Source organism: Bos javanicus, chromosome 11 (genome assembly GCF_032452875.1).
Source record: "Bos javanicus breed banteng chromosome 11, ARS-OSU_banteng_1.0, whole genome shotgun sequence".
Classification (NCBI taxonomy): Eukaryota; Metazoa; Chordata; class Mammalia; order Artiodactyla; family Bovidae; genus Bos; species Bos javanicus.
Window position 1 is genome coordinate 25,853,235 of NC_083878.1, and position 17,287 is coordinate 25,870,521.

At 39.1% G+C, this 17,287-nt stretch overlaps 1 protein-coding gene and 1 non-coding gene across 8 annotated transcripts in view; one reads left to right on the forward strand and one right to left on the reverse strand.

Moving 5' to 3' along the window:
• Positions 1-17,287, reverse strand: part of THADA (THADA armadillo repeat containing) — a 337,352-nt gene that overhangs the window by 209,812 nt on the left and 110,253 nt on the right. The window lies entirely within an intron of this gene.
• On the forward strand, positions 6,839-6,948 carry LOC133257931 (U6 spliceosomal RNA). Its single transcript, XR_009739778.1, has one exon. It is a non-coding gene; the product is annotated as a U6 spliceosomal RNA (small nuclear RNA).

Below are 17,287 nucleotides of genomic sequence, written 5' to 3' on the forward strand. Positions count from 1 at the left end.
AGTAGAATACTGAATTGCCTGAAATAATCTTGTAATTTTTTTTTAAATCCCTTTCTCACCTTCCATCTCTCTTGACCTCTTGAGTTTTGCCTCTGAAAGGGTTCTTTTATTCTGTCTTCCATCTTTTCTTTTTCTTTTTTTTAAATTTATTTAATTGGAGGCTAATTACTTTACAATATTGTAGTGATTTTTGCCATACATTGACATGAATCCACCATGGGTGTACATGTGTTCCCCATCCTGAACCCCCCTCCCACCTCCCTCTCCACCTCATCCCTCAGGGTCATCCCAGTGCACCAGCCCTGAGCACCCTGTCTCATGCATTGAACCTGGGCTGGTGATCTGTTTCACATATGATAATATACATGTTTCAATGCTATTCTCTCAAATCATCCCACCCTTGCCTTCTCCCACAGAGTCCAAAAGACTGTTCTTTACATCTGTGTCTCTTTTGCTGTCTCACATATAGGGTCATCGTTACCATCGTTTTAAATTCCATATATATGTGTTTTTTTATATATATGAGTTACATATATTGGTGTTTTTCTTTCTGACTTACTTCACTCTGTATAATAGGCTCCATTTTCATCCACCTCATTAGAACTGATTCAAATGCATTCTTTTTAATAGCTGAGTAATATTCTATCGTGTATATGTACCACAGCTTTCTTTATCCATTCATCTGCTGATGGACATCTAGGTTGCTTCCATGTCCTGGCTATTATAAACAGTGCTGCAATGAACATTGGGGTACACGTGTCTCTTTCAATTCTGGTTTCCTCAGTATGTATGCCCAGCAGTGGGATTGCTGGATTATAAGGCAGTTCTATTTCCAGTTTTTTAAGGAATCTCCACACTGTTCTCCATAGTGGCTGTACTAGTTTGCATTCCCACCAACAGTGTAAGAGGGTTCCCTTTTCTCCACACCCTCTCCAGCATTTACTGCTTGTAGACTTTTTGAGGGCTATCATATTTTCTAATTCCCTGTAGCTCTTTCTTATTCTGATTGCTCTTTTAGAAATACCATCTTGTTTTTATTTCATGTAATCACTTTTATCTCATTTCTCTGAGAACGTTAATCTACCTTTTTTCATTTTAAGTTTTCTTCTGGCCACTGTGTTATATTTGCTTCTATTCAATTCCTTTTTTTAAAAAAAATATTCTTCTTCTAATACTGATTATAAATTTTAGGTGGCAGCTGTTTCTTGGAGTGATTATAGTACCTCTCTTCCTGCTGCACAAATACACACATTCCAATGCAAAGAATAAATCTATCAGTTAAAAACATGAAGTTCCATAATGTGTCAAACAGGGTTTAGAAAACGGGCCGAGAAAAAAACAGCACAATGAAGACCACCCTGAATAAGTAACACAGCAGAAAGGCATTTTATTCAAAGGATAGCTTCTGGTTTTCTTTTCTCCGTAGAAGCTTTTCATCATGTGAATCTAAAGAACACCAATTCTAAATGCCAAATGTTCTACCATAAAAGATTTTTCCCTTCTTTCCAGTTTGGCTATGACTCTAAGGAAACAGAGACACAATAGTTACTAAGGAGGCAGGAAATCCTTTCAGTTAACCAACTTTTACATACTGTTCCTTATGGTCAAAATGCTGACCACACTGTGGTAACTCTTTTTGACTTTATGACCTTATTACTAAGACTGTCAATTATACTCACTGTTATTTGAGCAGAGGAATTGCCTGAATTCCAAAAGACTACTCTACAGTGCTATTTAACCTTTCCCAACAGAGGCTCATTGAAAGTGGGAGCTTGGTAAAATGTTTCACCCCACTTTGCAAAGATACTTCCCAGTAAATATTTGAAATATATAAATACCTACAAGTAAAGTCTTAAAGATGTGTAAAACTTGCAAGTGTTAAATCAAATACCCATCTTAATTATATAAGTATATTAAAAGTAAAATAACGCCATGAGTTCAAAGATAAAAATATGACATAAACTGCCACTGCCGTTGCCAAGTCGCTTCAGTCGTGTCCGACTCTGTGCGACCCCATGGACTGCAGCCCACCAGGCTTCTCCGTCCCTGGGATTCTCCAGGCAAGAATACTGGAGTGGGTTGCCATTTCCTTTTCCAATGCATGAAAGTGGAAAGTGAAAGTAAAGTCACTCAGTCGTGTCTGACTCTTAGCAACCCCATGGACTGCAGCCCACCAGGCTCCTCCATCCATGGGATTTTCCGGGCAACAGTACTGGAGTGGAGTGCCATTGCCTTCTCCCAGAAGACTCTAGCTGCTTTTAAAAAACAGAACTAGAGACCTCTGACCCACCAGCACTAAACTCAGCTCCTTACCAGACTACCTGGGCTGTTAAACATCTGTTTTGTCATAACAATGGTTTAAAGGACCTGCCCTCCTCACATTTTTTTTTTTTAATATACTAGGGCAGTTCAACTATTACTTATCTGCCTACATTAAGCCTATTTTCAATAGCAAAATATTTTTACACAATACCCACAACATTTTATTTTAGAAAAGGCCTCTACTACATCATGGCTTCAAGTCTGAAACCGTGTTCCATAGATTATTTATTCTGTGGTGGAGATGAAATGAGGAAACACAACGTAGAGAAAGAGCAAAGACTCAGAATCAGCCAGACCAGAGGAGGACTACTTATTGCAGTGTAACTAACCTCGGGTGATTTATGAATCCTTGCTGAGTACCTTTCCCCTTTGTTTTCTGTAAAATGGGAATAACAGTACCTACTTTGTGGATTTACTGAGAGAAATGAGATAATATATAGACAAATCTAATACACTATCTTCTCATCCAATCACACAGGCATTGTTCTTTGGCCTTGGCTCCTATGACGCTGCTGTCTTGGTTCCTCTCCCCACTTTAAAAGAGGAGATGAAAGGAATAGAAAGGGGATTAGAACAAATTACAATTAAGGTCAATACACTCTGAGATTCCAAGATCCAAGAGTACCAGAGAACAGAAGTCACTTTCAGTCTTGCCATACAAATAGCTTTTAAAAATACAAGACGTGCAGGCACTGAAAATATGGGTAAAATTTGGGTTTGGCACAAAAACTTTTACATAGCATTTTGAATATATTAACACCTGTACTTTTGCAGTAGTCATATACTAAATTATAAATATAAGAGTCAAAGGCCAGAAAGAAAGCCATAAAGTGAGATGAATGGATCTATATTGGTAGAAAAAAACATGGTTAGGATGTCTAAGTACAAACACCACACACACACACACACACACACACACACACACACAGGATTGTGTGAGACAATAAAAATGATGGTACACAATGCTGCTCTCACATTCTTCCACTCATATATTCTAAGAACGTAGTATTTATTTTGGATGTGCCCATTCTACTAGTAAAAACAGACATTTCCATAACTGAACATACATACAAACAGGTGCTGATGCTTCAGTAAAAGTATATTTCATCCTTGGAAAAGGAAAATCATATTTCTCATAATTACTTGTGATTACAATAGACCATCTAGCAGTTGAGTCTTTATGGGAATAAAGTCTTTCTAATAGTTTTCCAAAAAGTCTCCAAATTTGCCAGAAAACATGGAGCTTACAAAAATGACTGCTAAAACACTAAATAAAATAACTATTTGAAGGAACAGTCACTAACAGTTTTCATATGTAAATTTTGGCATTCCATCTTATTTTTAATTAATTCCATTAAATTGGTGTTTCATAGGTCAGAGGATTTTGTGACTACACACCAAAAATGTTGTTTATAAAGCCATTTACAGGCAACTGCCCACAAATATTTTCTAGTACATTTTTTCCTTTTGTCCAATTCAAATTGTTATGGCTTCATTTTTCCCTCCTTTAAGTCCAATTTTGTTCTTTATATTTACTTCCACTTCCTTTCTGTACACTTCAACGGGGGTAGCACATTATAAAATCTATACCATTCTTCAAAAATTTTGTATGGTACCAAGTAACTCTGATCGGCAAGTACACTGAGGAAGAAAATGGAAAAAAAACAACAAACCAGGTGGTAGGAGATAAATACCCTGACACACACACAAAGCCTCACTCCCCCCACAAAAACTCATAAATAGGGTGCCCAAAGGTTATTTATGGAAAGGACAAAGAGTAACACAGGATAAAATGAGAATATAGCCAAAGAAGCCTCTTAGTCTCCTCTGGCCTAATTTAAAAAGGGTTACTCAAGTTCATGGATTGGTAATGGATGATGTGCATTGCAAAATAAGGATGAATCAGAGTCATCACTAAAATATTGCTTTATTCTAAGGATGGACAATATCATATGTTTTGCCCTAAAAGATATGACTCACAGGGAGCTCACAATTCCTTTTCCTTTTTCCCCTGAAACTTGAAAAAAAGACAAAAAGGGGTGGGGTGAGGAAGCCACATGTCCAGAGTTCTACACTACTTCAATGGTGATTTCAATTCTGCTATTACTCACATATGTGACTCAGGTCAGTCACCTAACTTCCAAGTCTCGGTTTCCTCATGTATGAAATGGGGATAATTATACCTAATCCCAGGCTTCCCTGATAGCTCAGTTGGTAAAGAATCCACCTGCAATGCAGGAGACCCTGGTTCGATTCCTGGGTCGGGAAGATCTGCTGGACAAGGGATAGGCTACCCACTCCAGGATTCTTGGGCTTCCCTTTTGGTTCAGCTGGTAGAGAATCCACCCACAATGCAGGAGACCTGGGTTCAGTACCTAGGCTGGGAGGATCCCCCGGAGAAGGGAACGGCTACCCACTCCAGTATTCGGGCCTGGAGAATCCCATGGACTGTACCTTACCTGTTACTATCAAATGAGGTGAGAGACCTCAAAGTACTTTGAAATCACCAATTTCTGCTGATTCTACCTCCTTTCTCTCCATTCTATTCACTTCAATTTCCACTGTCACTAGTCTAATTCAGATTGCCCATATTTCTTCCTTATAGCTGGATCACCTCTACAAATATCAGACCACACAGGTGCCCACTCAGGAGGAAAAGGAGAAAAACCAGGGCAATGCACATAGAGCTAAACATGTTCCATGTAAATATCTACCATTTATTTGAGATTCTCCTGTGAGTGGTACATGTGTATTTGTGGGCATGTATATTAAAATGGCCTTCATTTTAGGAAATGATTCTGACAAGTGAGGTGTTTTTTAATGTCCTTTTTTCAGCTGGTTCATGAAGTTTAAATGTCTGGATACCATCAGCCTATGTTATCTTAAACAAAACTACTCAAACTGATCTCCCAGTCTTCAACTTTTACTTCCAACTCAGCTTCAGTATGTTCTCTACACAGTGGCCAAAATAATCAAACTAAAACAAATCTAATCCTGTTACACCTGTGCTTAAAATACTTACCTTGCTCACATGTCCTCAAGATGGCAGACAAGGTCCTCACCTCATCTCAGGCCACACCTCCCACGCACTCTGCAGAGCACTGGCGTGTGGTGACAGCTCTTTGTTACCCCCAGACTTCTGCACAGGAGCAGTCACCTGTGCTTTCCCAGGTAAATACTGCATATCCTTTTGTTTTCTTTCTTGCTCTAGGTTGTCTTACTGGATTCCTCAAAGCCCAGATTGCATGTACCCCCAGTGTGCCATTATAGCAGCAACTCTTTCTTCCGTCATTGTAGAACCTGACTCCTGCACTGATACTGACTGGGCTTCTGCTATGCGTCAGGCACTGCTCTAGGTACTGGAGATAGAGCAGTGAAGAAGGTAGATTGACCTCCAAGGAGCTGACACTCTAGTAAGGGGAGACAGATTAGAATTTAAAATAATAGAGAAGTGAAATATTTGGTAATTGTTCACCACTGTACCCCAAGAACCTGGAACAATGCCTTGCTCCTAGCTGGTGCTCAAAAATTATTTGTTGAATGAATAAACACAGGGGTGTCGAAAAGCATTATACTAACATGAAGGATTGACTGCTGTGGGCACTGGGTTCACACTGGCCCATTAAAATCTCTCAGAGTCCAGCCCATGCTTTCAGAAGCCTTAAAGCATGCTGCGTCAGTCATACCAGGGCATCTGCTATTCTAAGACTTGATTTTATTCTTCGCTAAAGTAGTAATTTTGCCAGTAATTTTCAGATCAAATGAATTAAGCACTGAAGTCTTGAAAGTCCCAACTTGGCACAGCCTGCCTCTTCCTCAAACTCAAAACACAAAATTAAAAGAAAGCCAGTTCCTTATATGGTTCAGACACCAGGATGCTGGCTTCTTGCTGCATTGAAAAGGTTCACACTGGAAAAGTCAATAACTACCATGAACAACGACCTTGTCAGATCACTGTCAAGGCATAATCCCACCTGAGTTATCACCCACTGAAGTGAATTAACGTCAAGAAAGTAAACATTTAATGAATAATCACTTGCCTTTGGTTCAAGAAAGGTCTTAGAAATAAGCTTACCTTTAATTAAGAATAAAAGTACCCCAGAAGGCTGAAATGAGATCTGAGGAACACCCCACATGGGTCAGCTCATCACCATAAGAAAGATCTGGCAGTGCCCAGGTGAAACTGCTCCAGAGTGTGACTGTAACACTGTTCTGTTCAAGCAAAGACTTAGAAAACAGGTTTCCTGGACAGAACTGGGCCTGACATCTCCACGACTGAGCTGACAAGCCAAAAAATAAACCTGGTGTACGAAGGTACCCAGTGGTTCTGAAAATAGCTCACTGTCTTTACAAACTGCTAATGATCAAGTCCTGGGCCTAGACAAGCACCAAGCAAGGAAAGGACAAACATGTGCTCAGCACTAGGCTAAGTGCTCTGAAGGATACTAGCATACAGAAGATACAATTCTAAGTCTCAGAGACTTAAAATCAAGCGTGAAAAACAAGGCAGAAATCAGTGCTCGCTTCGGCAGCACATATACTAAAAAAAATTGGAACGATACAGAGAAGATTAGCATGGCCCTGCGCAAGGATGACACGCAAATTCGTGAAGCGTTCCATATTTAAAAAAAAAAAAAAAAGAAAAACAAGGCAGAAATCAAAACAAAGCATGGCTGAAGGACTGGCATGGTTAAGAGCCAATGGAATGGTATAACCTTGCTCTGGAGGCCAAAGCAGAGAGGAGACCCTACAAAAGGCTACTCAGGGAAGGCCAGCTTCACAGCTGGAAGGCAAGCAGCAGGTGGACCCATTTGGAAATGCAGAGCAAAGGCAAAAGAGGTCCTAAACTAATCTAGGTGACGCCTGGCCTTGCAGGACAGCTAGGGGTTCCCTTTCCCAAGGCATGAAGAGCCTCTAGTAGAGGAAGCATGTGGAGGAGATGAGGTTGCACAAGACACCATGGAGGCAGAGATGTGTAAGCCCTGCCTGGGGACAAGGCAGAAGTTTAGAGCTCCTCTGGTAGAAAGCAGGTTGGACCATGGAAGGCCCTGAATGGCATGCTAATGAATTTCAACATGATTTCTCAAATACTGGAACGCTACTTGCAGTTTTGGTCACGTGAGGAAAACACTGTTTAGGTCTGTTATAAACATTTTTAGGCAAGTCTATACTGCCCACATGAAAGAATTAGAAGAAGGGATTTTTCTCAGCAATGTTTCAAAAATTTAAAAACCAGTAATATTTTCATAGATTTTTAAATAAAATCCTATCACTGTGATTAAGTTTTAGACCACTCAATCACATATACTTGAGTATATACAGCAGCCACTTGATCATTTTACACAGAACTTCTGTGTAAAAAACTGACTTCTTAAAGGCAAACCCAGTCCTAACCACACCTTACTCAATCCCCCCTCCAAACCTGACTAGGGTCTTTTTTAAAATTTTTAAATAAATCTTTATTCTGTTGAAAAGTATGTGCTCAGTCATGTCTGACTCTTTGTGATCACATAGACTGTAGCCCTCCAGGCTCCTCTGTCCATGGGACTTTCCAGGCAAGAATACTGGAGCAGGTTGCCATTTCCTACTCCAGGGGATCTTTCTGACCCAGGGACTGAACCCATGTCTCCTGTATTGGTAGGCACATTCTTTACCACTGGGCCACCTGGAAAGCCCCTGACTAGGGTCTTTATTTTTGCATAAAGCGTTACAGATTTCCTTATGGATCTGGAAGGAAGAGCTGTTAGTCATCAATCTGGATGGTGTGCGTTAATAGGGTCTTTGTTCAGAAAATTTAATTATAGGTTTGAGCCTTGGACGGATGCAAAATGAAAATATTGGAGGGGACTTTCCTTCCGCTAGTCTGCCAACTAAGCAGTACCATGGACTTTCAAAACTGTCCCTGCGCACATCATGCAGAAAGGCAGTCTCCTCCACGGTGTCTGGGCATGGCTGACTGCAGCTTAGTCCTGCTTCCTTCTCTGACCTGATCTTGGCTGCCCTGTGTCACTCAACTTCTAACAGAGGTTCTGCAATCAAAGGCCTGAGAATGCTCAAATGTAATTGGGGCAATTTCATACCTTTTAGAGTCTTGCACCTCAACAAAGGTGCCATGACTGCTCTCTCTTGCTCCCACTGGCTCCAGGTGACCCAAGGACTTTCCCACTTTTGACCCCACAAGTTGTGAAGAGGGAGTCCAGAATGTAAAGGCAAGCTTTAATCCACCTTGAAGTTTACAAAATGATTTTACACTATGGCAGGTGATTATCTGGGGAAGGCTGCTGAATATGCTGAAAATACCGTATCTGAGGCTGTATTTTATACTTTGATTATCTTACATAAGCTAACATTTAAAATCTGTTTGGTGACACAGCATTAACTGGACTTATCACAGTAATCGTTTTGAAATGTTTAGAAATACTGAATCACTGTATTGTGTAACAGGAACTAACATAGTGTTGTAGGTCAATTATACTTCAAAAACACGCAAACTCCCAGAAAAAGAGATCGGATTTGTGGTTACCAGCAGTGGGGGGTGGTTACAATCCTGAGGAAGGTGGTCACAAGGGACAAACTTCTGGTTTTATGACAAATAAATACTAGGGATATAATGTACAACATGATACATATAATTAACAGTGCTCTGTGTTAAATATGAAAGTTGTTAAGAGAGTAAATCCTAAGAGTTTTCATCACATGGAAAATATATTTTTCTCTTTCTTTAATTTTGTATCTATATGAGATGACAGATTTAATAAACTTACTGTGGTAAGCATTTCTTGATGTATGTAAGTCAAATCATTATGCTATACACCTTAAACTTATACAGTGCTATATGTCAATTATGTCTCAATAAAATTGGAAGAAAAAGCAAAACAAAAAAAGTAAAACTATAAATAAGGAATCAAATAAGTAGCGATCATATCAGCTCAAGGCACTGGATTTTGAAACTTTTCTGAGCAATAATGACAGCAAGGAGAAAACAGTTAATAAAAGATCTGCTCTCTAAACCTTAGGACATGTTCAGGCACCCTTCCTTAGAAAGTCTAAGATTCATGCCAGTGTCACAAGAGGAAAAGTTGCTGACCAAAACATGTCAGTAAAATTGATATGAATGAAAAGGATAAAGAGAATTGCCCAAAGTAGTAGGGGAACACCAAGTGCCTGGAAATCTCTAAATCAGTAGAGCACTGCAAAGTGATGGGGAGTTTTCTACTTCAGAAAAAGTAGGGGAAGCTTTCCAATTTTAAAGTAAAATAGAAGTTAAGCACCTCTCCAATATATTAAAACATTCAGATTCCCAGAGAAAAGCAATATGTAAACATAACGTACAGGAATTATTAGGGCAACGTTTAATTGAAAAATGAAAGAAACCAAAAGATCAATAGGTCAATTTGGAAACAAGACAAAAGGACTTGGGTTTCTCTTAATTTCTGCCATTTTCATGACTGAGCCCTTACACTGTCAGAAGCACTATGCTTGGCATGCTGGGGGATACAAAGATGGATTTGGCTTTCAAGATCCCTTAGGAGGCGGACCCCAAAGCAAAATAAGAAAACACACAACAACAAAAAGTCATCCCTTTCTGAAACCTGCCTTAAACATAAAAAGGCATCTTTCAGTTCAAAATGCAAAGGTAACTCTTTCCACAGAGAGACGATTATTTGGATAGAGACATGTGGTAAACATTTGCGAGGCAAGGAGCAAACGAAAAAAGGTCAAAGGTAAAAAGTCAACCGAGAGGAGCTGGAACATCTCAGCAATTTAAAAATTTAAAAGGAGAGCAACAGTTTGAAGGGTAGGGATAAACACACCACCTCCATTCATTACAAACTCAGATTTAAGAGAGCATCTTTTCCTTCTCTGGGGTGAATACCACAACATCTGCTCTCTTGTCATAACAGCAACTCAGTTGATTTAAGGAAATATGCCCTCTCTCTCTTTTTAAAGCTGTTGGTGCATAATTACATGATTTCTCTTGAGCCTTGGTTTCCTTAAGACGTGTTTATTCTGCACATCTGCTCTCCCCATACCTGATTACACAAAGGTATCATAAATAGTGAACCAACAGGTATAAAGAGACCAGCCCTCAAAACAGATCAAAGCAAACAGCCCGTGGAGTCCTTTGGAAATCTTGGCTGGCAGCTCTTGTAAATAAAAGTGCTTCTAAAGCAGAAAGCATTCAACTACCGTATTTATATAGGACATGATTGACAGGTCAGTTATTAACTTCATAAAAACACAGGCAATGTTAACTAGCAAGAATGTTTGTTCTAGCTGTTCTATCTGAAGGAAAATGAAATCCAAGATAGAATGGCTTGCTCTCTGTTTCTTTTAAGTATTTATTTTAGAACCGTGCAGTATAAAAGAATGTTTTTTCAAGTCAGTGAACTTAAGCTATTTTGCTTACTGTTCTGGAATTTAAGTATGTTGTTATAATTCTTTAGAAAACAAATGTTACATTTACTAAAGGCAAATTCCAATGGTGCACCATGATCTTTTCAACCCCTCCAAAAAAATTTATTCTTTTGAATTACTATATTGTTTTAAGTATATTAATTAATGTTTCTTCCAGTAACTAAAGTACATCAAATTGGAAAATCAAAGACCAAGAAGAAGGTTTTTGCCTACTACTTCAGAAAAAGGCACATATGTGTTCCCTGAATTGCCTAGATGGCACCTAGTCTAAAACTTGCCTAAAAGGAGATAAGAATAAAGCAGTCTGCATTTCGTTAATACTCCTTTGAGGGCTTTTCTTTATTATGTAGACATTCTATTATGTATGATCACTTACTTCAATATTACAATGCAGCACATTTTAGTTTTTAAAATTCTTTCAAAAAATAATATCATTTGTAGGCAGATATATGGTCAGGAAATCTTCAAAATCCACCTCTGTGTGCAATGATTTTCATCCTTGGAGCTTAATATGGTTAATCCCACCCCATATCCCAGTGGAAAGTAACACAAATGTCAGTCTATGTTTCTCCAACTTGAAGAGCAAAATTATAATAGATTTAAGCAACTAAACAGCAAAGAAATCCCAAAACATTACATCTATCCAATCTATAATCATTCTTCTATAAAATGATTTTCTTTTAAAGTAACAAGAGAGAGGTACAAGGAAAAGTTGGGAAGAAAAAAAAATTGTGCTTTTTCAGAATCAATAGGCCAATACTTTTAAGGCTGAAATTACATAAAGTTGGCATTTACCAGTCAAATAAATGCTTATGAAGTGGACTGTGTGTTTATGTGCATGTTTATTTATACATGTTTAATATCCTCAGGCCTGAGAGTTTTTCCATGTAAACATAAGTTTTGTTAAATTCCTCTTCAATTAAATTTAAAGGCTATTTGTTATCAAATGTTTCACTCTTAGCAAAGGCTGTCATTATAGGAGCTAAATACCAAACACGAGAGCAAACCAAAAATCCCCCAAAATCCATCCTTGCTCATCGGTACATTTAATGTACCACAATCCTGTTTTTTTCCAGCACTCCTACCAGCAACAATCTTTTAGGACACAGAATTCTTATGAAATAAATACTCAGCCTTAGAACATGCCCTGGCCTCCTCCACTATCCACCCCTCCCCCTTCCCCCCCAACAGGACTATATTTTCAAACTAGAATATTTGTTTTGACAGACTTCTGCTTGCTTAATTCTCTGGCAAAGGATTTCTTGCTGCACCCCTAGCCAGTAATGAACATTTTGCCAGAAATATGCAACTTCTGGCACGACAAGAATAGGGAATTAGAAAAAAAAAAAAAATGCCGGCAGAGACTTCCAGAATTGAAGATAAAAGCAGGCACGCTGGGAGAACAGAATCCTTTCCCTTAACATATTATAACTTCCTCTTGTTTTCCCTGCTCCTCACTAGCATGAGGAAACCTTTCATTTGGCATTTTCACATACGTTCTCTACACTATATAAAGCAATGGGGAGCTATTCCCTTAATCTTGGTTTCTAATTAAAGAACCACTTATCCAAATGAAAAATGTAGGTTAGCTAATCCTACTCAGAGAGTAAATCTCCAAAACAATTTCTTAATAATAGTTTATCAGGAAAATTAAAACCCATTGAACTTGTTTAATCTAGTGGAATACTTCTCTTTCATGATTTTTCCAGTTACACTGAAGGACCTCATATTCAAAAACTTAACAGTGCAACATGGCTCCACCCTCCCCCATTGGGCTTGGAAGGGTTGGGCGGTGTCTCTCACACTCTCCTCAGAGAGCTCAGGGTGTGGGTGAAGTGCCTCTTTCTACAACTACTCAGATTCCTGGGAGAAGGAGTGGCCCGCAAAGTAGGTTTCCTGCATGGGTGGAGTCAGACACTTCCCCCCCCCCAAAAAAAAAACACCACAAAATACTCATAGATCTTGAAAAGAGGGCACAGGGAACTGACAAAGAATATTGTCAGTTTGTCCCAAAGAATATCAGAACTGTCCCAAAGAATATCAGATTGTTGAAATAACCTCTGCTGAGAGATCCTCCTTCTCCACACGTCACTTAAACAGTGATGGCCCCAGCAAGTCTACGCTCGCCCGACTGGGTTCTCTCAGTCAATTTCCTGGCATAAAATACCATCTTTCACGAATGACTCCTTCGCCCGGCCCAGAACTCACTCATATGCTCCAGACCCAAGACAATGAACGGTGTGATGAGTATGTTCCCTTGGGTGTCCCTCAGGCACCTCAAAACAGATACAATAACTGAAGTCTGAATCTCCCCCATTCCACCCTCCCAATGTTTCTCCTAAATCTTCACCTCTGTAAACTGCACCATCAGCCCCAGACACTATTCTAAGCCCGGAATCTGCTCTCACCTCACTATCTTCCTTTCCTGTCCCTCGGTCTCTTCATTTTTCATTAAATACTGTTAAACTGACTTAATATCTCTAACTATACCCCCTTCTCCATGTCTATCCCATTTCTGACCTGCACTCACTTCTCACCACCAGATTTACTCAATTTCCCAAAGTGTGTTCCTTAAAACATAGTTCTTCATAATATTCTCCATAAAAAACATTCCATAAGTCAATATTTTAAACAAGTAACTATTCAGAGGATGAGATGGTAAGATAGCATCATCGACTCAATGGACATGAGTTTGAGCAAACTTTGGGAGATACTGAAGGATAGGGAACCCTGGTGGGCTGCAGTCCATCATGTCACAAAGAGCTGGATATGACAGCGACTGAACAACAACAATACTGTGACTACTAGGGAAAGTCTTCAAGAAATCCTAATTGAGGAAATGTGTTCATACCAACCTTTTACCACTGTCATCTGTCCTTCTGGCTCCCTTTTCTTCCTCTGTTTTCTTGGCTAACTTTTACATCAAGCTCAGCCCGAATTCTTACAGGAAGCCTTTCTAACAGCAGGTACTCATCTCTGCTCATGCTTCCAAATCTCTCCTTGCAGACCTCTGTATAGAACATTCATGCCAATGGTGTATAGTCTGCTGTATGTCTCCTTCCCTTGATTGTGAGACCAAAGACTTGGACTTATTTACCTTTCAATACCTAGTACATTACCTGGCATGTAGCAACGGATGAATAAACTCTGCTGAGTAAATGAAGGCAATAACAGCAAAACATATTACCATTTACTCAATGCCAGGCACTCTTCTAATCGCATTTGTTTATTCACTTGTGCTGTGTTGTGCTTAGTCATTCAGTCATGTCCGCCTCTTTGGGACTCCAGGGACTGTAGCCTGCCAGGCTCCTCTGTCCATGGAGATTCTCCAGGCAAGAATACTGGAGTGGGTTGCCATGCCTTCCTCCAGGGGATCTTCCCAACCCAGGGATCAAACCATGGTCTCCTTCATTGCAGGCAGATTCTTTACCATCTGAGCCACCAGGGAAGCCCCATTTATTCACTTAATCCATCTCAAAGCCCAATGAGGTGAGTACTAGTTACTTCCCCCATTCAAAACATGAGGCAACTGAGACAGAAAGAATGAATACATTTTATTATTTCTCCAATATGCTCTTGTTCTCTTATCTCCAGTAGGGTAAACATGAGTAATTTTAATCTACTTCTTAGGAAAGAGGATGTGATTAAACCACTGGAAAGCTGTTTGGCAGGACATTGTTACTTTTAGAAATATTGTGTATTATATAACAAAAAGCTTTAACGAAATGCAAAAATAACTGGTTTGGGAGTTGTATCTGAACTTGAACACCAGCTCTGCTTCATACTAGATACAAGACACGTAGCAAATAAATAATATGAATTCCAAGTGTGTCATTGAGAATGAGGACAATAATAATTATCTTATTGAGTATTCCAGATTGCATGGCATAAGTTAATCAAAGTCCCCTGCAGCTTTTATGTTATAAAGTTGAGGATACTGATGCTATTACCATCACAAACAGCATAATGGAATGATATCTAACTCACCCAATATTAGGTATACCCAATATTCCCTGGAGTAGGAAACGACAACCCAGTCCAGTATTCTTGCCAGGAGAAACCCATGGACAGAGGAGTCTGGCGGGCTACAGTCTTCAGGGTCGCAGAGAGTCGGACGTGACTGAAATGACTTAGCATGTAGCATACCCAACATTTATAATTGCTTACTGTATATTTTTTATTTTTATCTCGCTTGTGGATAAACTGGTCCCAATAAGTGGAAAACTTTTCAATCTACATAGAGATTTCTACTGACAGAAATTTTCTACTAAATTGGACCAATCAAATTATATCTGTTTTGAGGCTATGGTATAAACTGGGAAATAAAAATCATTGACTATAAGTTTTTAAAAATCTTGACAGAAGTCTTAAAAATTTCGACAAAACCATGACCAGCACAACTGGCTAAATTATCTACACTGTAGAGACTGTCTACACTCTCCCGTCACTAATGGAATCTTATATAATATAGCCAGCCCTACAAACTATGAACAGCTCAGTAGATAAATCTCAATAAGCCTCCACATCAAACAGACTGGAAGAAATCAAAAGACCGCTGAGCTAAGCCAGACCGGGCTGATATTTTGGTTTATTGGTTAACTGTTATGTTTGGAAAGGCATAAAGCTTAATTGCGAGGCTTGAGGTGTATGTCAAAAATGCCTGACTTAAGTAGAAATTCTGATCATAGCATCTGTCACTAGTTAAAATACATGGAGCTCTTTATCCAGGATATTTTTTCTTGTTTATATTTTCAATAAATGAAAATAATCCAGTCATATGGTGACTAAATATGAATCATTGTTTCAGCTTTTTGAGAAGGTTTTTAAATCCCAGGTGTAAATTAGGGAGTAACACTGTTGTTAATCCAAGTCATGTGAAAGCTAAAACGGGGGGAAATCTGATTTAGTTTATGACTTCTGGTGGTATTAACCATAGGTTTCTCACAAATATTAATGAATACAACACTGTGAAACACTATATGGAAAAGTGAAATCCAGTGGTGTTATCTGGATATTTTTACCATTTTCTACTGGATAACTAACTCCAGTTGGCTGAACAGGCAACAAAACTAAGCATTTCTTAAAGACCCCAAAATAAAATAATTTCTTCTAGCAAAGGTCCAGTAAAGATTTCGGTAAAAAACAGAAATGAGATCTTCATCACTGCTTTGCCCTTATTTTCATTGCTACCAAAGTTACTCAGCTACACCTAACCAATCAATACACACTGCTTTAGGACATGCAACTGATTTAAAACACAATTCCTCCCCTGAATAACTTGGAATTGATTTGAGAGTACCTAATTAGTTCACATGGGCTTCCCTGGTGCTCAGTGGTAAAGAATCTGCCTGCCAATGCAGAAGGCAACCCACTCCAGGATTTTTGCCTGGGAAACCTCAAGGCTGGCAGGCTACAGTCCACGGGGTCGCAACAAGTCGGACGCAACTTAGCAACTGAACAGCAACAAACTAATTCACAAGAAGCAATCCCAACACAAGAAAGAGATAGCACACATCATTTGGGGTACACCTGGAAGAGGCCTAAGGAAAGGGAAAGCAGTGACTGCTGGGACAAGCATGATTCATTCAGCTAATTTAAAAACAATTCTCACTGAAAGAGAGCCTCCTGTATACCAAGTACCACTGCACCAGGCCCTTTACGAGCTTCATCACACTCACTCCTCACAGCAACTCTGGAGGCAGACTGAAGTATCATCTCCAATCTATGATGATGCTGGGATAAAGAAACTGAGACTCAACAAACTAAACTTGCCTAAAGTCAGAGTCAAAGGTTAAATCGAGAACTGCTGAACACCACACGCATTTTCTTAGCAACATCAATAGATCACTTCTTTGCCTCCTATGTAAGGCAGACCCTTTACAAGATACTAGGGCCAAAGAAAAGGCATCAGACACAGGCCCTGCTCTCAAGGAAGCTACATTAATGTCAGGGAAAATGTCTCAGAGGAAAAAAAGATGCAGGGTAAACCCTAAAGGATGGGGAAAATCAGCATGCTGTAAGCAGAAAAGAAGGGATAATCATTTTAGGAACAGAAAAAACATGAACAAAAGCAACAAAAAGGAAAATCATAACACTGAAAGGAACAGTAGTTAGATTAGCTTGATTAGACTACATGCATTCGTTGGTAGCTGGTAGAAGTTCAATAAATATTTGTGGGTTTGATTAATAGAAGACAAGGTAAAAAGGGCAGGTTCAAATTATATAGGGCCTTGAAAGCTAACCTGACAAAAATGCAATTAACCAACAAATAATGTGGGCAAATGTTCAACCTAATCATTAATAACAGCAATATAAATTGAAACATGCTAATTTTCCCCTTCCACCTTCTCAAAAACCTGCTTTAAAAAAAGAATAATACCCACTACTAGAAAGATTATACGTGCTGGCAAATTTGTAAATTGTTATCTTATTTAAAGGAAGTCTGGCTATCAGTTTCATGGAATGTTTATATTCTTTAATTCTGTATTTCAATTTCTGATCATTTATCCCAAAGAAATAGTCCAGAAAACATAGGAAAAGCTAAAAA